The sequence below is a fragment of the Heterocephalus glaber genome, unplaced genomic scaffold, assembly GCF_053883595.1.
Source record: "Heterocephalus glaber isolate CG9 unplaced genomic scaffold, H.glaber_assembly_v1.0 deba00001610, whole genome shotgun sequence".
Taxonomy (NCBI): Eukaryota; Metazoa; Chordata; class Mammalia; order Rodentia; family Bathyergidae; genus Heterocephalus; species Heterocephalus glaber.
The window spans coordinates 27,886,556-27,910,039 of NW_028258381.1; the positions used below are offsets into that span (position 1 = coordinate 27,886,556).

At 36.9% G+C, this 23,484-nt stretch overlaps 1 protein-coding gene across 1 annotated transcript in view; it reads right to left on the reverse strand.

Annotated features, from left to right (window-relative positions):
• The window catches only part of Sugct (succinyl-CoA:glutarate-CoA transferase), a 743,994-nt gene that overhangs the window by 71,631 nt on the left and 648,879 nt on the right, over positions 1–23,484 (reverse strand). The window lies entirely within an intron of this gene.

Consider the following 23,484-nt stretch of genomic DNA (forward strand, 5'->3'; position numbering starts at 1 on the left):
ATTGCTGTTGTAGGAAAATGGATGCACTTTGAGACTATAGTGCTAAGTGAAATGAACCAGATACAAATAATTTAAAGAGCAAAATGAAAGAGATGATATGAAATAAGAAGGTAGTCTGTGGAGATGGGAAAGGAAACTGAAATAGAAGAAGAGGTGAGGATGAAGGGGGGAAGGGGAAGTGAAAATGATGAAGATGTGATATGGATATGTGCCAATCCCCCAAAATGATTGTAAGTATTATGGATTGCAAATATATAGCAATAAACTATATTTTAAAATGGGTATGCATGGTAGAATATGTGGTATATATACACAATGGAGTTTCTTCAGCCATAATTAGGGACAACATTGTGTTATTCTAGAAAAATGGATGCATCTTAGTCTACAATGTTAAATGTTAAATTAATGAAGTCTGACACAGAAGGTTAAATATTTCGTGGTTCCTCTTATATGAAAAAGTCAGAATATAAATAAATTAAACAGTAAAATAAAGGAGAAATACTAGGAAACAGGAAGGTAGACTTTAGGTGATAGAGAAGGGGATCAGAGGTAGAAGGAGAGGAGAGGAAGAGGACAGGAATCTAAAATAATCAAGAATATATATATAGATTTACAAAATAATATGTAGAATGTAAATATATATATATATATACATTCCCCAAAATGTGATTATTATGTATCACAAACATATACCAATAGAAGAGTTTGTATATACTCTGCTTCACTTTGAGAGACAGTTTTCACTTGAAACAGTGTAAAATTTATAAATGTTCCAGGGGTTGTCTGGGGAGGATGGAGCTACTAGGGACTGACTCAAACTGTGTAGCTGTTGACCATGTGTAGTATGTGAATGTTCCCTTATAGTTGGTTTCTACAAGACTATTTTACTATCGATATATTACATGCAATATTACTTTGCCTCTGTGAGCTTCTATTGATATACACATGTTAATATTATTTACTAATGACAGTAGGTAAATAGTTTATCGTACTGTTAAAAAAAGGATGTCTAGCACAATTAAGTGACTGATTTCAGGTAACAGAACACATAAGTACAAAGACTAGACTCTAATGCTTTATTCAATATGGTTCTTTCTTGTCACTACAGCCTGAGTAATATCTATCTGTATATATTCCAGTCATGTCTATCCATATGGTTAAAATTATTCCCAGAGAATTGTTAGGTCATGTTAGTACCACACAAATAATTGTTTTAAGTATATTTCCTTCCTCAGTTCCAACTACAGAAAAGATAAAGTAGACAGAGGTCAAAAAGGGGCATTCACTAGCCCCAGAGATGAAGAATTCAGAGTGTATTAGTAAGGGATTAGTCTACAAGAGCTCCTCCTAGGAGCTAGTGACTCTAGTCCTCTGAATGTAATCCCCAATAATGGAGGATTTTAATGATACAAAAATGTTGAAAATAACTACAAGGAGAGGTCTACTTGAAACACTGGAAATGAGAATGAAAATAATGCTGTTAGCCCTGTGCAAGAGAGACTCCATCCCCAAAGCTTACATCTCAAATGACTTCAGATGAATGTGGATAAGAGCAGCACAACCAAATTCTGGCAAAGTTCTGAAATCTCCAGTCTCCCACACCTGCCCTAATCTACCTGCTTCTGTGTGCTCTGAAGTCAGGCCCCAGTCCTTTTGTGACTACCATACTAGGTTTTCTAAGAAGGCATCATGGGCAGGGAGAGAAATACTTAGGCATTGTACTAAGCTTTTCCCACACATTAATTTAATGCATATTCATTCTAAAAGTGTATTTTGAGTCATACACAAATGAACACCCCAGAAGAATCTAAAACAATAGAGATATCACCTTTTAGGAGCTCCAAATCCAAATGAATTTTTAGTACAAATTAGTTTTATGTGAGTTTACCAAACATATGAATTGCTTTTATAAAGGCATACAACTTCCCGGATGAGTAAATCACAGCAATCCAGGTTGAGCAATTAAGAAATCTCTGAAATTCTGAGTAAGAGCACATCTAGGATCCCCGTCTAAATATATTTGGATATGCATGTGAGCCCAGGTAAATTTTCTAGGTAATTCACCAATAGGGTTCACTTTCATAGGACATATTCAGGGTTTAGCATTGGACAGAGAATCTATGGGCACAAAGGAGTGTCTGAATATACCCCCAATCAAGCCTTCTGAACTTTGCTTCCCTTTTCTCATTCTCCTCTCTGATTTTTACGCCCTCTCCTGGTATTCTCCACTGCCCCTCACTGTAGCACCCTAAAATAAATATGAACAAAATGTGCTTTCTTCATTCGTTGTAGTAGAAATTGGCTGAAACATTCAGAAAAGTTTCTTTACTAAATATAAAGAAGAACAAAAGGAAAAAGAGGAAAATGTTACATATGCAGGCAAGCCAACTAAGAAAAGCTTTCCGAACCTGTCAAAGCTAGGGACTTGAAAGTTCTATCTCATTCTATTTCAGAAGCCCTGAAAAAGAAATAGTTCCCCTTTCCACCCTAAGATTAAAGTAATTACACTGGTGAGGTAGTCCAGTGTCCTCTTGCTAGCACCAGCTGGCCACTATGTGACAAACTTCAGAAAGCTATGCCCACACAGAGTTTTAAGACCCACTTTCCAGTTTCTGGCTGGGGATTATTTAGCCTGTGCTCAAGATGACCTTTCCTCACTACAAAATCAATGGAAACCCCAATATCTCCCCAGAGCCACAAGACTCACATAGGTAGAGTTACACAGAAGTCGCGTTCTCACTTGTTATTGACTCTGAGTTCCTTGTTATAGTTTAGATCTAAAATTTCTTCTAAAAGTTTCATGTGTTCAGACATGGGGCTTTGAGAAGATGACTGGATCATGGAGTGCTGCGGTTGTCAATGGGTTAATCTATGGATGAGTTCAGAGCTGAATGTGCCGTGGGAGGTGAGGCCTGGCTGGAGGTGATCACTGGGGTGTAATCTCGTCCCTTGCTCTATTTTCCTCTATTTGTACTCTGGCTACCATTGATTAACCACCTTTCCTCTGCCGTGGAGCCAACCCACCATGGACTGAATCCTCTGAAATATGAAACGAAATACACCTCTTTAAAATCGCAAGTGTAGAGTAATTTGTCCCAGAGATGGAAAAATGTCTAATATAATTCTCTTTCCAGAAAGGCATAGTGAGTAAAGTAAAGGCAGTCTATGTTTTAAAAAGATAACTGACTGTAGTGAAAATCCTGAATTTGTTGGACATCGCAAGCTACTGTGATAAAAAGAATCATCGTAATGAAATAACCGTGTCTTTCCATTCTTCTGTTGCTTTTGGTATACAAGAACACAGAGTTTCATGAGATTGATTCAGTCTGAAAAGAGGCAAGAAATGAAGTTCATATTGCAACTTTTTTCCTTGAAAAGATATTTTTCTGATTAGATTCCCTTATTATTCTTAGGCTGAGGGACTGCATGTGCCAATATGAAAAGTGCTGCTAAGGATTTTGCTAGAAATTATTAGAGAAGAAAACATAAAACACATGTATTTACTAGCTAAATTTCTTACCATAGGCACAGATAACAAATGAAATAGACTGGGGGTGATAATTTAAACTTTTTGCATATTCTTGTTCTAGTAAGACAGCTTGAAGGTAAAAAGAAAGGGAAAATACATCAGCAACAAAATATTAGTAAACTAGATAATTAGAAGTTACTAATGAATGGGTCAGGAACATTTAAAAATCATTGATACAGAATAAAAATTAGAATACATGGAGCATATCATTGTAAAAATCCCTGATTCACAATACATATGGAGAAAAATATAATGGGCAGACTTTAAACTTCCTAGGAAAAATAATTATCTATTTATTAACAGTATACCTCTAAAACTCACTTTTTCCCTTTCTTCTGGAAATGTTTTTAAAATATTAAGGTAGTTATGAATTTTAGAAAAAATATTACAGAAAAATAAAGACGGAAAAAATAATCCATTGTCTTATCACCCAAAAAATTATTTTTCTTAGCATCATAACTCTATTATTAGTATGTTGATGCATTCCTTCTAGGCCCTTGTTTTGCGGGGGGAGCCATAAACCTCACAATATCAATCATACAAAATGCTTGGATATTACAACACAATCTAAAAGTTGAGTTTAACACAAATGATAAGCTGTAAGGTCCTGATAGTAAAGAAAAAGGAAACAGAGATAAGCACCATTTGAAATTAAAATGTCAGCTTGGGAATTTGCCTGAGAAGAGGGGAGAGTCACTAATTCAGTGGTAGGAAATCACTTGCCAACCCACCATTCCATTAAGCTCATGATACTCTTACATGTGATTCAGCCATCAGTGAACCCCTGAACTTCTTCAGAATCACATTCAGTCTCAGAATTTCTGCTGTGGTCTGACGTCACACAAACCAATGGCATGCCTGAGTCTCAACACATGCCGTACCACATACAGCTCTATTATCCAAAAAATACACACAGATGTGTGCACACAGATGTACGCATCTGTATCTACATCTAAGTTCAGGGATGCACCGAGAGCCTGGCTCTCAGGCCTTCTTCGTCCCCTGTGCTGGTGGAGGACTGATGCCTTTTCCCTGACCCTAAAGATTCAATTGCTACCAATGTTTTATTATGATTTCCATAGCTATCATTTTATTGGAGAGAAAAAATATGAATTCTAGTAATGACCTTTTAATTATAAGAGAATGTAAGATAGAAATTCAGTGTCAGAGGCCCAAGGCCGAGAATATGAAGATAGTAAGAAAGCCTTGAGAATAACTATCTTGAGTACACATAAACAATGCTGATACATTAAGTGCATAACTAAAGAGAAACAGCTAGCTGATATGAATGTCAAGGAGAAGGAGCAAATAACTACACATGGATAAAAAGAAGTAAAATGAACTCTCTTAGTGTGGCACTAATAATAGAGAACAAAATTATCAACACAAGGAACCCAGTGCCTGAAAAATGGAAAAAAGTAAAATCAGTGACATTGTACTTATTTTCTCTTTGGATGCTAACCATTTCATCATTAGAAATATTTCCTTTCTTCCATTTTGAAGATTTATGATTAAATTCTTTATGCATTAATGAACTTCAAGCTGGCTCCTGAAAACTGTTGCGTCAAAATGTTTAAAACTTTTCAATATTGGAAATTTTTTAAAAGGCAACACAATTTTTTAAAAAATAAGAAAGAAAAAACCCACACTAGGAACTCCAAGTCCTGCCAATTTTTTCTTCCTGCCAAGTCCTATTAGTATAAATGAAGGGTTTATTTTAAGAAATGCCTGATAAATTACTCTACACAATCAGTAATGAGGGTACTGTCAGCAAAGGAGAATCATTTCCAAAATTTACTTGGCATTAAGGAGCTAGTGCCTTGTAAGCTCAAACTGGGTTATGTGGCCCTCGCCCCTGTGGATTCCATAAATCTCTCCCTTCTTCTCAGGCGACTGAGAGACCAGCCTATATACATAATTGCTGATGTTTTTCTTTATCTACTTACAGTTTTTAAAAATTAAAACAAACATGTTCATTTTCAAACTTTCCTTGTCAACAGTTTTTACCATTATTCACAGATTTTCTTTCCCTTTTGGACTTTGCCCTAGGGGAAAATATTAAAGACTCCAGGGTTCTATAATAAAATTAAAAAACACAGGCCAGGACAAAACAGAAAACAGAATGGTATAAGAAGGAAAGGTTTTAAGAGCTTCCCATCACTCTTGGGGCATAGACATTCACCCAGTGCTTGATTCAGACCCAGTGTGACACCGGAGAAATACAATTTTGAGACATGGAGGCTGCAGGTCAATAGTAAATAAAAAAACAAAGACAGCAACAATTACTCCATTTGGAGCAAGGAAGAAAGCAAAATCCATAATATAAAGAATCTGGGTGGAGAAAACCATTAAAGTTGCAATTAAACTATGGAAGATGATTATCATCGTCACTGGTTCCCACAACCCTCCTAGGGGACTGTACCAAGTGAAACCTGTTGTCTTTTTATTACTGAAAAATCTGCAACCAAGACCTCAGAAATAAAAGTCCTGTGGTGCTGTCCTCTTATCCCCTGATCGCTAATGCAAAACTACCTTGTCCTGAAATTTTATTTTATTAAAGGGAGACGGAAGTTGTGTTTTTTTATTGCAGTAGACCCCAGCAAAATTGTGAGAGTGAAGAGTTTAAAACTTGGAGTCTGTTATCTACAAAGGCTTTTTGTGCTCTTTAGAGGAAGAGTATTATAAAAGTTAATGTGCAAAGAAAATAAACAAATCCCTCTAGTCTTTGCCCACCCTCAATTTTCTTGGCCTACTTATAAATTCCCCAGTGATGGGCTTCTCCTACTTTTGCCTAAGACTCTCTTCTAGCCACTGTCTAAAAGACTTCCACTTACCCTTAGCAGTGTCTGTATAATGTTTGTGGTGACCCTGCATTGTTAGGCCTCCAAGTAGGAGACAAAAGTGTTTCATACAATTTATACTACTCATATTTTGTATTTAATATGTTTAAACACTAGGATCAGAGTTCAGCGTTTAATGCAATGCAGTATGTACACAAGCTGACTAAGTTATAGATGAACAGGAGAGATGCTGCATACTTCCTCCAATCTTATAGCAAAAGGAAAGATACCAGCTCTTCTTAGGAAATATTTATAAGTTCCAAGCATTCTTAGCATCATTAATAAGCAAACTTCCCAATGGTCTTGAGAGGTCATTGAAGGAGTCAATTCCTATTTTGTAGATGAAGAAACTGAGACCTGGAAAGAAACTGAGTGAAACTTTCAAAGGCAAGGAAGGAGGAGCTCCACCCAGTGCAGCATCTCAGACCCCTGAGCCATCCTGCCTCATCTGTTTCCCCACAATGGTACCTTCCTCCTCTGCACAAGATAGGGGCGTTTTGGTCTATGTCCATGCTAACATTCCTGTGATGTCTGGAAGGGATTGAAAGGGCTGGATAAATGGACTGTAATATTGGCTTGATTTGTACTCAGTAAAAGCCATACAGAAAATAACAATGGAGTGGAAAATCTCCTCCTCATCCAAAAGACATTCAACTTCATCTTACCTACCATAGAAATATGTTTCTACACAAACGTATTCCTTGAATCTCTCAGGTCTGATCCCAAGTTACTATTAACACAACATTTTGTTAATTGGAAAGCTTGGGGGAAGAAAGGTATACATTTCTATATCAAGCGGGTCAATAATATAAACCTAGCTTTCTCAGCCTCCAAGCCTATCATGCTCTCTGATTACTTTCTGATCGTTTCCAGAGTGCAGAGCAGGAATGGAAAAGGTCCTTTCTTTGTAGCCTGACCTCATCTTTGTGTGACACAGAGTGTTCCTAGATCATTAAATTATGAAATAAGCCAATGGCAATAATTACAGAAAAGAAAAAACAGGTCCTTTCAAAATGATTCTACCATTGCCAGAAAACAAAATACGAAGATAGATGTGAATTTTAAATGGGTGAAATGTCTCCGTTAAATTTCTAAACATAACTTCAAACATATTGTCAGCTATCTGGAGCCCGCTCTGGAATTGGCTACTGTACTGCTCCAGTATTCCCCAAGTAAGTCAAAGAGGTTCTTAGGACTCTAATTCCAGTCTTGGTGATCATATTCTCACACCTCCAAGTATGCTGAAAGCAGACATATACAGAAGAGGCTGTAGATGGTGGCTGTGATTTCTATAGTCTGAGTCTGCAACCTCTGGCCACACCTGATTAAAGCAAGGGGTACTGATTCCAAGGCAGCTACTCCTTGGATTTCAGACTTTGTGACACAATCAGTCGGTGTCTCAGACCAAAAAATTGGGCCCAAGTCTTCTACGGCATTGGGAACTGGAAAGCTAAGCCACAGAGCTAGTTAGCTGTGGGCACTAAAGCAGAAAGGTGGTGATAGGCGGAGATAGATAGCTGTTATGAGCTACACACAGGCTGAATTTATGAGAGGGGAGTGACTGAATGTGCGGAGGAAGTCGACTGGAGAAGAAAGGGGACAGTGAGGCAGAAGCACCAGATTCAGAGGCAGAGTGAAAGGGCGGTGAAGCAGGGGCACTGCTCTTGCTGAAGCTTGGTCATTCAGCTTCTCCCATGCACAAACTCTCAATAAATCCTCCTTCACGCGAGGCAACTTAAGTGCATGTCTGTTTCTTGTAACCAAGAGAGCCTAGAGAAGAACAAAGGCCCCAGAGGAAATGATTAAAGACGGACTGGGGTAGTCCAATCTTTGCATTGTCCAGCCCCAGGCCTACCCAGCTTTCCCCAAACCCTTGGCAGTCAGGCCTCCCGCAGGAGGGTGCCCCCTAGTGTAGTTCCTTGTGCATTACAATATTTAAAGCCACTTGGTCATTCTTCCCCCCCAAATTACTATAAAGGACCGCTGAAATTTAATACTACTCACACTATGAATAAAAAAAATTTTTTAAATCGCTAGCAGTATAATATGCTCAGAGGTAGAGCACTTTCTCAGCACACGTAGGGCCCTAGGTTCAATCTGCAGCAGTGCAAAATAAGCAAATGAAGAAACAAATAATAAAAAAAAATTAAATGTCTCATCATGGAAATATAAATAAGAATATGACCGTTCAGTTAGTGTACAGTGTTTTTTCTACTCTCTTACAATATAAATGTGTCACCTTACCACTGGTTTGTCCTGATGCCTGCGGAGAAGACAGCAGAGTCCTCTCTGCTGTATTCTTCCATAGTGTGGTTTTCAATTCAAATTAAAAAGAAAACAAGAGAAGTAGAAACCATCCCTAGAAATTAATATCTGGGCTCAGGCAGAAGAATGTGAGTTACATTCTGTCAGTGTTTGGTGAGCACAGATCTGAACAACTTCCACATGTAAAGTGTAAGAAGAAGCTGTCTAGAGAAGAAAACGATCTCTCACCCCTTCTCCAGGCAGTAGGGCTTTTGAACTCAAAATTTCATTTTTTAATGAAGTGTTTTTCATAGGTGAGATGCCTTCACACCACTATAGATCTTTTAAGAATGTCAGAGACTTCTCCGTGACTTACCACTTCAATGCAAAGTATCTTTTCATTAAGGTTTCAAAGTGCTCCCTGAAGAACAAAAATCAATACTTTTCTTGCCGTTTATTACATGAGACATTGTTTCATAGATGGCAAATTGATTTCATTCTGAACAGCAACTCCAAATGATTGTTCAAGCCCTGTGCCAAGAAGGGTTCCCTATAGTCAGGGGCATCCCAGGTTGGAGGGAAAGAGCCTTGGATTGATTAGCAAGTCTGCCATGAGCAGGCAGGAAACAGAACAGAATGATCAGTACTACCCAGCTTGAGTGTACACCTTTAATTAATAAGCAAGCTTTTGACTTAGAGTACTGCTTGCCTGAGCTGAGCACAAGGTGACTGTGCTTCAAATAATATTTTTTCACATAAAAGTACTAAGGTTTAAAACAAAAATAATACAGAAGAAATAACGCTGATATGCAACTTATAACTTTAAGGTCCTGCAAAGTAAGGATAACTAATTCATAACTAATAAACTTCCAAAAGAATATGAAAATTTAAACCCAAGAAACCAAGTTTTTCTCATGATGTGAAAGAACCATAAGTCAATTAAAGAAAACCAGTCATTAACATGAATAAAAGTAAGGACTAGGAGTGTAGCTCAGTGAGGGTGTGGGTTCAATGTTCAGTACTTCAAGGAATGATTGAATAAATGAACAACAAACAGACAAACAAATAAGATGATGATTGCTCTACCTGGGCTTGAGTTTTAAAACTTCCTCAAAAGTTATTTCAATCTAAATAAGGTTGTACTCTCCCTGAAAGACCCAGATGCTTCATTTGTTTGTTTGTTTGTTTCTCCTAATTTTGATAATTGAGGAATAGGCAGAACAGAAAGGAGACACTGATTCAAAGGCCCCAACATAAAGCAACAGCATATTCTGGGCTTGCAATGTAAAAATTTGTAGGCTTATTGCCTTAATTTGACCATTATATATCATACATGTATTCAAACTTCACATTGTAGCCCACAAATATGTACAATTATCATATATCAATTAAAAAATTTTAGTACAAATAAGAGTTGATTTTCAGGGGACTTGTTTTATGCCCCTAGACATCCAGACTCCTGTAAACTTTCACAGTGACTGAATCAGGCAATGACTGGGTATCTCTTTGCAAACTGCAATTTGGTCTGGCAGAAACTTGGCAAAGATGTACAAACTGTCACGCATGATGGGGAGGCCAGGAGACTACCTGACATTTCAGGACAATGGACAATATACATCAACTGAATATATTCTTTGGAACAGAAACTTTCAAAAAAGGAAAAAAAATGAAGCAACAATTCCAGAAGCTGAACCATTCTGAATTATCTGTGTTCAAAATATGGATCGAGCGCCTCCCTCTGACACTGTATGTTGACTTCATTTTGTGTTGCTGCTTCTTTAAAGGAATTTGGAAGATTGCACCTGTACTGACTTATTTATACTTTCACAGAAGGAGATAAAGTGCGAAATAATCCACTCATTTTACACTTAAGCCTGAGACAGTTTAAAATCTTGGGGCTTGTCCTTTAAAAAGCAGAAAGCATGGCCACTTAAAACCAGACCAGACTGACCCCCATGGAGAAGCAGAGCTAGAGCGTGGTCCAGTGGATGATTTAAAAAATCCAACTCACGTCAGTTGGAACACTGGCCCTGGCTCTTGCCAGCTGTCTGACTTCAACCATGTCCTGAAAATCTAAGCCTTGACTTACTGATCTGTAAAACAGAGAAAAGATCTATCTAGAAAGACGAAAAAAATATTTTCAGTGTATGCTAAGCACCTGATACAGTGAGAGAGAACACTTAATACATATTAACTTTTAATTACAGATAGACACCTTAGTTTTGTTCACAAAGTACACTTGTGGGTATGTGCTTTTTTTTCCAGTAGGGAAACTGGGACTCCACATCCCACCAAAGACTTTATGTATATGTGAGCTGCTGAGACCAGAAATAAAATACATTTACTTATAAGACAGTATGTGATTGGATCAGAGAGACCCCACTCATTTTGGAAAGAGCTCATTAGCATGTGGTGGCCATAAGATCACCTTCTTTCAGTATCACAGTATTAATGGTAAAGCAGATTTATTTTGAAAACATTCAGGGATGTTCAGAAAACTCATAGGAAGGACACTCAAATATGTTTTTCCTTTTCTTTCTTCTTGTTTATTTGATTTCTCTTCTGTGAAAAAAACAAAGCCTAATGATACCAAAATTGAAACTCCATGGTATGGTAAGCAGTCTCCAAAAAACAAGTATTAAATAGTACTGTGAAATATACATTTTCCAATAACAAGCATGTATTTCCAGCTAGAGTTTTGTGTCATTATTGTTTCACAATTTAAAAGAAGTGATTCACTTTATTTAACATTTTTTCCTTTTTATTGCCAACTAAATGTTACTAATGGGACCACACTAATGAACACAAAAACTCAAGACCTATTATTTATGTCTTGACATTCAGAACAAATTAGTGTTTTCTTGCCAAAATGTCTCAGTCATTATATTTCACAGTTGCAATATTTGGGGTAGATTGAAAATATGAAACTTGTGGGAAAAGCCAATATATAATCAAAACCCTTAACTCTTTTCAGGGCTTCATAATCTGTATACAAATATCATCAACACCAGAAATAACTCTGTTAAATTTAATCACATTCCAGTGAGACACAATGCCTTTAGATGACAGGTTAAATTTGAGAATTTGAAAGTGAAAATGTAGCAAAAGCCCATACAATCAGCAACTTCCACATCGCCACAATAAGAAATGAGGAAATAAATTACTGACTTGAGATACTGCTGTCTGGGAACTTTTCAGGTTCATCAATAACATCTAATTGTAAAGATACAACACAGATACATTTATATTATTATACATATGGAGCTCCTTTTATGTAAATTAGAGAAAATATTTTAGTTTTTAGATTTGCCTGCCACTTCTGAAGGCATTCCTTGGCAATAACTGTTGGGGTTTGACTAGATAAGTTAAAACACTTTATAGAGTTGTGCATCTTCCCTGTGGCTTTTAGAAGGATTGTGATTTATTCCTTTATAAAAAAGAATGGACAGGTGGGCTAGCCCATGCCTGTAATCCCATCACCCATGAGGCTGAGGCAGGAGAATTGCCATGAGTTCCAGGTCAGTCTGAACAACAGAGCAAAACCCTCTCTCAAAATAACTAAATAAATAATAAAAAATCAAAAAGAATCAAGATTGACTTCCAAAACTCTGAAATAATCTGAACACTTAAGCAATCATGGCAAGTCTTAAATTAGGGAAAGAAAGAAATATAAGAGAAAAAAGATGTCAGTTCCCAGATGGATTAACAGTATTGTGGAATTCTAAAATCTGATGTAAGTATATTTGCCCTCACTAAAAGTTGTTCAACACATTTCTGTATAAAACAGATTTATAGCATCCATTTTCACTCTGATTTCCTGTTTCTCTCTTTATTCACCAGGCAAGTATTTGGAAGGCTGAAACAGCTCTGTGGAGTATTAAGAGTTGACCTAGGAAGTGAGAGCTCCTCAGGGAGCAATTTGATTGGTTAATACTAGTTCAGAACCTGGAGTGAATCTTTATGAAGGCACCACTTCAGGAATGAATTACTTGACCTCAACTTTCTCCACAGGGTGCACACCTTCATTTTCCACACTGATTTTCAAATGGAATTACAAAAACACTTTACTTATCTAGAGGTCAACTATTCTACACTCAAATATTTGGAACACAGACAAAAAGTACAGACACAAAAAGTATCTCTGCAGGCAGAGTGATGTCATAAAATCCCATAGCTTTTCTCCATCAGAGAGCTGCTAATCACTTAGAGCAATTGTACCTTGATCTTATTAACAATTCTGATCACTTTCCTGACAATGTTTGCAAGCCAAAAGCAGATTAGTAAAAAACACATCATATGTTAGAAAAAGGGATTAAAAGAGGCAATACCAAGAGAATGTGATTTTTAAAAAGATTCTAATTTAAAAATGATATAAAAGGAAAAACAACTCCACATGACTAGTCTATATGGATATCACTTTAAAAAAACAATACAATAAGGAACATTTATAATTATTAGCAAAAGAGAAAAGTATCCATTTTATTAAATCCTCATTAAGAAAGTAGGGAAAATATTTTACAAAGAATCCCCTTAAAATGAAAAACATTTTGAAAGGATTAGCACGTAGAAGAATAAGCTCTGGTGATCCCACTATCATCTATCCTGGTGGACGCTGGATGATCCCACTGTAATTTAAAGACATGCTCACGGGCTCAAACATGGAAATCAGTCTTAAAAAAAAAAAAAAGAAAAAGCAGAAGCATGTTGTCCTCCAAAGAATAAAAGCTTTTATCTGTAAACCACAGGAACATGAAGCAATCTGGAAGACTGGAGGGAGCATGAGATGATTTTCAACAGGAGGTATCAGGAATATGAGAACCAAAGCTAAACAAGATTTCGAGGAAAATGTTACTCTGTCCTCCCCCTCTATGCTTTTTAGGTGGAAAATGAGGAAGAAGGGTGAAGTGAAGGTAAGTAAACAATACTGTGGCTACAGGAGTGGGCTTTATATTGGCTGATTCCTTTAGCAGGTAAAAGAAGGAATTATTAATAATAATTCTCCGACAACAGGCATAGATCAAGACCAACCTAGGCAAATTGCTTTGTTTAAAGACATAAGGTTGAAAAGTGTAAAATTTATTGCCCTTAACTTGTTCTTGAAGTATAATATGGTGGAAAAATATGAAAGGGTAATTCATAGAAGACTCTATATAACACTCTTAAGAGGTCTCCCCACTTCATGTGCTCATTCACATATTTGCTCAGTTATCCTCAGATAATAGCTACTCTAACCCACTATTACTTTTAACATAATCTCTCTTCCTTAGTAGATTAGATATTTTTAACAGTAAGTACTGTATCATGTCTTTTTAAATTATATTTCCTTTCAGTTCTCATTTGTTTTATTTACTCATTAAATGATAAATATCTATTAATTTTTTTTAAATCCTTAAAATGGAGGATATTTAAAACAATAGGAGTAATAATTACACTTATGTTCCTCCAACTAATCTTAAACTCATCTGACTAGGATAAAATTAGTTGCTTGAACTTGAAAGAATGCTAAAAGATTTTGGATTTCTCTGAACCACAGTACTTACCTTTTCAGCTCTGATAACCTCATGGCAGTGTTAAACACAGTACAGAAAGGGAGACCATCAGAAAAAAAATGCTAGAAAAAATTGCATATTCTGTTACAATAGAGTAACACTTACTGACATAATCTGTATTGATGTAAATCAGGGTCCACATGCAATCTGCTGTGTTTTAATGAATAAACTAATACAAATGGACCTTAATTCTTTCTAAACTATTAATACACAGCAAGGTAGAAGTGGAAGTATGGAGGAAAGTAAATATGTCTTGATAAGTGCAGAATTCTAACTTTTTAAAACAAAACATAAAACATAACTACTTTCATCATTTATTTGCATATACACTCATAAGTTTCTAGGAATTTAAACAAAGCTATGAACACAAAGTACAGTATGTAAGTTCATATATCTACTTAAACTTCAAAATTTTGTAGGTACAAATATCTAAAACCCTTTGAGGATTAATTAATTAATTCAATCACAGTCAATATAGACACATTTTAGCAGCTAGACAATAGAGTGATAAAAACAGTTCCTGCCTCAAATTGCTCATGGTCTAGTGGATAATTTGTTGTCCAAGATCATAGTAAAATTAGGTATTCACAGGTAGTCTGAGTATAAAAAGGAGGCACAGCCAGCAACTTGGTGAATAGTAGTCTTCCTATGCAAGAACTGTATTAGCTGAGTCTTGAATGATATTGTGGGAGATATGGTGTATTGTCCATTTATGTCATTTCTCTTCTTTCACAGTGCAACTGCTTTTCCATAAGCCAAATGTCACCCTAACCCCAAAATAAAAATGACACCTACAAGCCTCTTTCCAAAAATTATATACTTATTAATGTACATGAATAGAAGTATAATCATATGTCTTCCAGGAACCTTACACAGAAGATATAAAGCATGCATTTTTGGTCTTTTTCTTCTTTGTGTTTTCCTCTAATCCTCCATTTGGAACATAGATGTGATAACCAGAGTTCTAAATGCCACCTTACTCTATAATGACAAGTACCATACATCCTGGATGGCAGAGCAATGACCTAGAAGTATCCTGATTTCCTGAGGACATCCTAAAGTAGAAATGTCACTCAAGTGCTGAACTTCCCAACTCCAGACCATTATAGGAGAGACAATAAGTTCTGTTTAAATCTATTATCTGGGGCTCTCTGTAGATAAAGTTCTGATGCAGAGAATAGATGCTATTAAGGCAAAACATAAAAGCCATTCACCAAAGAGGAAACAACACATGCATACTAACAGGGGAAAAATGATTTGGTCCATTCAGGAAACTTGACAAGCTCAGAATGACAAGAGTTCAGGGAGAAAGTAGATGAGAGACAGAACACGTCGAATCAGCCCGCTGCAGACAGGCAGGTCTGCCCACGTGCTACGGAAGCCCCCAGTCAGGTGGAAGATGCCAAATCACCCCACTGCAGACCAGCAGGTCTGCCCACGCCCTACCGAGGTCCTGGGTGGCACGGAAGACACCGAATCACCCTGCTGCCAACAGGCAGCCACCTGGTTCAACACTACAAAGACGCACAGGACACCAGACCACCACACCAAGGTACTGAGTCCCGCTGCTCCCGGCCCAGAGGTATGGGCTTCTGAGCCGTTGTCCCACTGCTCCTGGTCCAGAGGAAGGGGCTTCCTGGCCACCATCCCTCCCGCTGCTCCCAGCCCACAGGAAAGGGCTTTTGGGTCACCATCCTTACCGCTGCGCCCGGCCCCTGTCCCACCTCTCCCAGCTCAGAGGAGGTAATCTGTGCAGGTGCTAACAGCCCCCTGCCCCAGACGAAATGAGAAAACACGTAAATAAGTCTCAAAACCAGACTTCCAGATCACCTACAGCAAAGCCAAAGGGAAATAAGATGGAACACTCTAATACTCAACCACCTGGACCCACTGAACTGGAAACAAAAGAGGATCTGGAAAAAATGAAATCAGAAATAATTTCTCAGATAACAGGAGAAATTGTGCCCCTAGTGCAAGACATGATTAATAAATCTAGAGAGGAGCTCAGGAACATGATGGAATCCCAACATAAGAAACAAATGGAATCCATAAAACATACGCAAATAGATTTCTAGGACATGAAAAACTCCATTGAAAGTCTACATAGCAGAATGAGCCAATGTGAGGACAGAATTTCAGATATAGAAGATAAGATTGCAATTCTTGACCAGGAAAAGAAAAATTGCTTCAAAATTATAAGGGAACATGAGAAAATAATCCAGCAGCTGCTAGATGATGCAAAGAAGAATAACATAAGACTGATTGGGCTCAATGAAGAAACAGGAGAGAGTGGAAATGATATAAAAAATCTCTTCACAGAAATAGTGGCAGAAAACTTCCCAAGCAGGGGAAAAGAACTGGACATACAGATAAGTGAGGCATATAGGACTCCAAATAGCCTTGATCAAAAAAAATCTACACATAGGCATATAAGTGTTAAGATTCCAGAAACTCAACAGAAGAACAAAGTTCTACAAGCAGTCAGAGAAAAAAAACAAATCACATACAAAGGAAAGCCTATCAGAATCACAGCAGACTTCTCAACACAAACCATCAAGGCAAGAAGACCTTGAGGTGACATATTCCAAGCCCTAAAATAAAACAGCCTCCAACCCAGAATGATGTACCCTGCAAAACTATCTTTCAAAATGGATGGAGAAATAAGATACTTTCATGACAAAGAGCACCTTAGGAACTTTGTGAATACCAAACCAGCACTCGAAAGAATTTTGCACAATATCCTAGGAACAGAGATTGAGGATCACAACCCCAGGAAGCAAAGCAGAATGAACCCATCTGGCATGACAAGAAATTAAATGTAAAGGGGGAGAACCCAACAAAAAGAAAAAGTCATGGCAATGACAAGTCAATACGTTTCAGTAATAACCATCAATGTTAATGGTCTCAATTCACCAATCAAAAGAAATAGACTGGCAGAATGGGTCAAGAAGCAAAATCCAACAGTATGCTGCATACAAGAAACACACTTAATTCAAAAAGAAACTCTTAGATTGAAAGTTAAAGGGTGGAAAACAATACTCCATGCGACAGGAACCCCCAAAAAAGCAGGAGTAGCTATCCTCTTGGCAGATCAAGTAGATTTCAAGCCAACACTGATTAAGAGTGACAAAGAAGGACACTACATCCTTGTAAAGAAAAGAATCCAAGAGGAAGAGATGACAATCATAAATATCTATGCACCAAACACTAGTGTGCCCAACTATAAAAAAGAAATACTAATGGACATGAAAAGTCATACATGCACTAATACAATTGTAGTGGGAGACCTCAACACCCCACTGTTTAAAATAGATAGATCAACTAGACTAAAAATAAGTAATGAAATACTAGAACTCAATTGAACTCTTGAACAAATGAACTTAACAGATGTTTACAGAGTCTTCCACCCCACAAAATCAGAATACACATTCTTTTCAGCTGCACATCGGTCATTCTCCAAAATAGACCACATACTCACACATAGAACATGCTTAAGTAAGTGCAAAGCAATTGAAGTTATCCCTTCTATATTATCAGACCATAGTGCAATGAAATTGGAGATCAATAGCAAAAGAAACTCAAAAAATTTCATAAACACAAGGAAATTGAACAACACACTTCTGAATAACCAATCTGTCACAGAGGAAATTAAAGAAGAAATCAGACAGTTTCTTCAATTAAATGACAATGACAGTACAACATATCAGAATCTATGGGACATAATGAAAGCAGTCTTACGAGAGAAATTCATAGCAGTGAATACACATATTAGGAAAACAGAGTGAGCCCAATTAAACAACCTGATGCTGAACCTCAAGCTTCTAGAAAAAGAAGAGCAGGACAAACCCAAAGCTCATACAAGGGAGGAAATTATAACGATCAAGGCAGAAATCAATGCAATGGAGACTAAGAGAATGATACAAAAAATCAATGAAGCCAAGAGTTGGTTCTTTGAAAGAATCAACAAAATTGACAAAACTTTAGCCAACCTTGTCAGAAAAAGGAAAGAAAAGGCCCAAATCCATGCAATTAGGAATGAAAAGGGTGAAATTACAACAGACCCAGCAGAAATCCAGAGGATCATCAATACCTACTACCAGAACCTATACGCCAATAAGATGGACAACACAGAAGAAATGGACAGATTCCTAGATACATATGAATTACCAAAGTTGAACGAAGAAGACCTAAAAATTCTGAACAATCCAATATCAACCAATGAAATTGAAAATATAATTAAAAACTTATCAACTAAGAAAAGCCCAGCCCTGATGGCTTCACTGCTGAATTCTACAAGACATTTAGAGGGGAACTGCTGCCACTACTGTTTAAACTCTTCAATGAAATTGAAAGGGAAGCAATCCTCCCAAATTCATTCCTGGAAGCAAGCATCACCTTGATCCCCAAAGCAGAGAAAGACCCAACTGAAAAAGAGAACTATAGGTCAATCTCACTAATGAACATAGATGCAAAAATCCTTAATAAGATAATGCCAAACAGAATGCAGAAGATCATCAAGAAGATCATACATCCTGCTCAAGTGGGATTCATCCCAGGGATGAATGGGGATGCAGGGATGGTTCAATATAAGAAAATCAATCAATGTAATACACTATATCAATAGAGCCAAGGACAAAAACCATATGATTATCTGCATAGACGCAGAAAAAGTATTTGACAAAATCCAACATGCATTTATGATAAAAACCCTACAAAAAATTGGAATAGATGGTCTCTACCTCAAACTGATAGAAGCCATCTATGAAAAACCAACAGCCAATATCATACTAAACGGTCAGAAACTGAAATCCTTCACACTAAAATCAGGAACAAGACAAGGAGGTCCACTACCTCTACTCTTGTTCAATATAGTTCTGGAAACATTAGCCACAGCAATTAGACAAGAGAAAGAAATAAAAGGAATAAAGATAGGTAGTGAAGAAGTCAAACTGTCATTATTTGCAGATGACATGATACTCTATATAGAAGACCCCAAGAACTCCACCAAAAGTCTTCCAGACTTAATAACCAAATTCAGTCAAGTAGCTGGTTACAAGGTCAACACACAAAAATCAATAGCTTTCCTCTACACCAATGACAGACTCACTGAGAGAGAAATAGGGCAAATAATTCCTTTCACAATAGCATCCAAAAAACTGAAATACCTAGGAATCATCCTAACGAAAGAAATCAAAGACCTCTTCTCTGAAAGCTATGGCACTCTGAAAAGAGAGATTGAAGATGATATCAGAAAATGGACAGACATCCCCTGCTCCTGGGTAGGAAGGATTAATATAGTGAAAATGGCCATACTTCCAAAACTGCTATATAGATTTAATGCAATTCCAATTGAGATCCCAGCCACATACTTCATAGACCTTGAGAAAACAATCCAAAAATTCATTTGGAACAAGAAGAGACCCAGAATAGCAAAAGCAATTCTAGGTAACAGAGACATGGCAGGGGATATCACAATCCTCCACCTGCAACTATACTACAAAGCTACTGTGATAAAAACAGCATGGTACTGGGAAAGAAACAGACTTGAGGACCAGTGGAATAGATTAGAAGATGCAGAAACAACACCAGACACACTCAGCCATCTCATCTTTGAAGAAAGGAGCCAAACACCCTCTTTAGATAGAAAGATAGCCTCTTTAATAAATGGTGCTGGAAAAATTGGGCTTCAACTTCCCAAAGATTAAAACTAGACCTGTATCTCTCACCATGCACTAAACTAAAATCAAAATGGATTAAAGATCTAAATATTAAAATAGAAACTCTGAACCAGCTGGAACAGAGACAGAGGGTAGAACCCTTGAAGACATTGGTGTAGGAAAAGCTTTTATGAACAAAACCTCAGTTGCCCATGAACTAGCACAAACAATCAACAATTGGGATCTCTTCTTATTAAAAAGCTTCTGCACAGCAAGAGAAACCACCAGCAGTGTGAGGAGACAACCCACAATGTGGGAAAAAATCTTTACCTGCTTTTCCTCAGACAAAGTTGTACTATCTAGAATCTATAAAGAATTTTAAAAAATTAGACCTCCCAAATTTAAAGCCTCAATCAGAAAATGGGCATCTGAAATGAGCAGGTATTTCTCAGACAAAGAAGTAGAAATAGCAAATAAACATATGAAAAAATGTTCAACTTCACTGGTCATTCGAGAGATGCAAATGAAAACAACACTGAGATTCCACCTCACTCCAGAAAGAATGGCCACTATCATGAAATCAACCAATAAGAAATGCTAGCGGGGCTGTGGGGAAAGAGGAACCCTGCTCCGCTGCTGGTGGGAGTGTAGACTGGTGCAACCACTGTGAAATCAGTATGGAGATAACTCAAAGAACTAGGGTTGGAAGTCCTATTCGACTCAGCTATTCCCCTTCTGGGTATCTTCCCCAAAGAATTAAAAGAATCATACCACATTGATACATGTGCAGCCATGTTCATAACAGCACAATTTGTAATAGCTAAAACTTGGAAGCAGCCCAAATGCTCATCAACTGGAAACTGGTTAAAGAAAATGTGAGGGGTTTTTTTTTTGTTAATAAAATGGAGTATTACTTAGGCATAAAGAATGAGAAACTAGAGACATTTATAGCTAAATGGATGCACATTGAGGTGATACTCTTAAGTGAAATAAACAGAACACACATGTGTAAATACTGAATAGTTTCTCTAGTGAGAGAAACTGAAAGTGTAAATAAGGGCTAAAAGATATAATAGATAATGTGAAATAGGAAGAAAAGGGGCAAAGGGGAAGGGGAAGTGGGAGGGGTAGGGAACAGGAAAGAAGGGGATGGAATTAATATGAGAAAAATGAAAAAAATGGAAACAAAGCCTTTGTAAACAGGGAGGGATAGAGGGGTTGAAGGGAGGGCAGGGAAAGGGGTAATATTAAGAACTAAGAGAGATTATGTAAAGGTGCAAATTTCCAATGATGAATGTCATTATACTGTATACCTAAAATGTACCAATAAAATTAATTTAAAAAAAGAAATCAATGAATAACAAATGATTGCAGGGCTGCAAGAAGAAGGACCCCTTCTCCACTGTTGGTGTGAGTGTAGACTGGTGTAACCAGTGTGGAAATTTGTGTGGACATTCCTTAAAAACTAGGACTAGAGTTCCCAGTTGATCCACTGTTCCCCTGCTGGTTATGTTCCCAAAAGAATTAAAAGAATCACATCACAGCGACATATGCACACCCATGTTTATAGCAACACAGTTTGCAATAGCTAAATCTGGGAAGCAGCCTAAGATCCCATCAACTGGTGAGTGGATAAATATGTGGTGTTTTTATTAAATGGAGTACTACTCAGCCATAAAAAATGAAAAATTAGAGACAGTTATAGCTAAATATTTGCACCTTGAGGCCATGCTCTAAGTGAAATAAATAGGACACACATGTAAATATCAAATCATTTCTCTGGCTTGATAAAGTCAAGGTGTAAATGAGGATGAAAATGTATAACAGATATTGTGAAATAGGAAGAAAATGTTTAAAGTTAAAGGGAAAAGGGGGGACAGGGGAAAGGAAAGAAGGGAAAGGAAAAAATCTGAAAGTAAGAAAAAATTGCTAACAAAGCTTATGTATATAAGGGGTGGAGGGCTTTAAAGGAGTGCAGGGGAATGGGAAAAATAAGAATCGAGATATATTATGTACAAGATGATATTAATAACTTACATTTTATAATATTTGAAATATTTGATATAACATTTGAAAGTATGTCACAATAAACAGACATATATCTCAAATTGAATACATAGGCAGGAAGATCGGTCTATACATATATGTGCTGAAACCTAAACCTGAACTATTTTCGAATTACCCATCAGTGCTCTCTATATACCATAGTAGAAAGTTTCAGGGAAAAAAATATTTGTTTGAAAGGCTTAATTCTCACTAACATATTGAAACCTTCATTTCCTATTAGGAAAACAAAAAGGAAACTGACATTGGGATTTATAGTAATTTAGAATTGAGGGAGAAGAAAAATAATCAACCAGCAGCCCCATACATGAAGATACATGGCTGAAATTTGTCAAAATAGCAGGATTACCACCTATAATGTGTATGGAAAATGTGTATCACTTTTTCTACACTTTGGGTAGCTCATAGTTTTAATCACATTACATTGGAATACAAGAATAAAAGGTTATAACAGAGTTCCATGGTACTTAAAAAGAAGAATACTGAAATAAACTTTTTCCTTTTTCCACCACAGGTTAAATGGTGACATTTCCTTTTGTATATGTGAAGTATTTAATAAGGGTAAAGAAGAGCAGTCCAAAGAAAATAGATGGCTGAAAACTTAGAGGGTGATGCTTGATATTCTAGAAAAGGACAGGAAGAGGCCCTGCAGTGAGAGGGTTTCCCTGCATGTGAGGCATGCTGGTTTCCGGGGGGTACAGATTAAGACAATTTCAGAAATCACTCCAATGTGAGCACCCCATCTATTCTTTTTCAGTCATAAATTCTGGCTTTTTCTCCATACATGTGCCTTGTTTTAGCCTTTGCTAATACCTCCTATACCCTTTAAATAAGGACAAAGGATACATGTCAAATAGATGATTTGAAGGCAAAAAAAGTAAGGGTTTTTTTTCATGAATTTTAGAAGAAACACATGATTTTTATTTTTTTTTCAAAATAATATGTCCCTGAAAGCATTTTTAATAGGCTCTTTGGCTCCCAGGCAGGGAGTTTAAAAGGAAGAAACCAAGAACCATTTTCAAACAAAGTTTTTGTTTTGTTTTGGTTTGGTTTGGTTGTTTTGTTTTGTTTTTGAAATAAAAATAATCCTGTAATCCTGTTCCACAGTAAATGTCTTAGAATTTTACCTGGAATGACAAGAAACTCTGGTTTGGAGTTCCTATAATTCTAATCTGATTCAAGACCAAATGTGTTTAAATGACAGCTGTTTGTATTCATCTTACTGGGATATATCATGACTATTTGGAAAAATAGATCAGAAGAAAAAAATCAGAAGAAAAATCAATGGAAACTAACAAATCAAAATGGTCATTACATCTTGGTGGATGTAAAATACCAAATTAGGAACCAGTTGTCATTTGTATTTTCTGAGGACCTAGGGACTATTGCTCTGCACTGACAAAGGAGGTTAAAAAGCACCGTGGTGTCATACGGATCATAACTGGAGCTAGGATATACATGCAGAACTTCCAAAATTGGAAAAACAGAGAAAAATAAGCTTCTTTACCACAGAAAGAACAATGGCCTGCTTGGGAGAGCTGATTGTGGGTCCTATTTATAATCTTACATCTAAGAAATTTACAGCTCATCTTCTACAATGG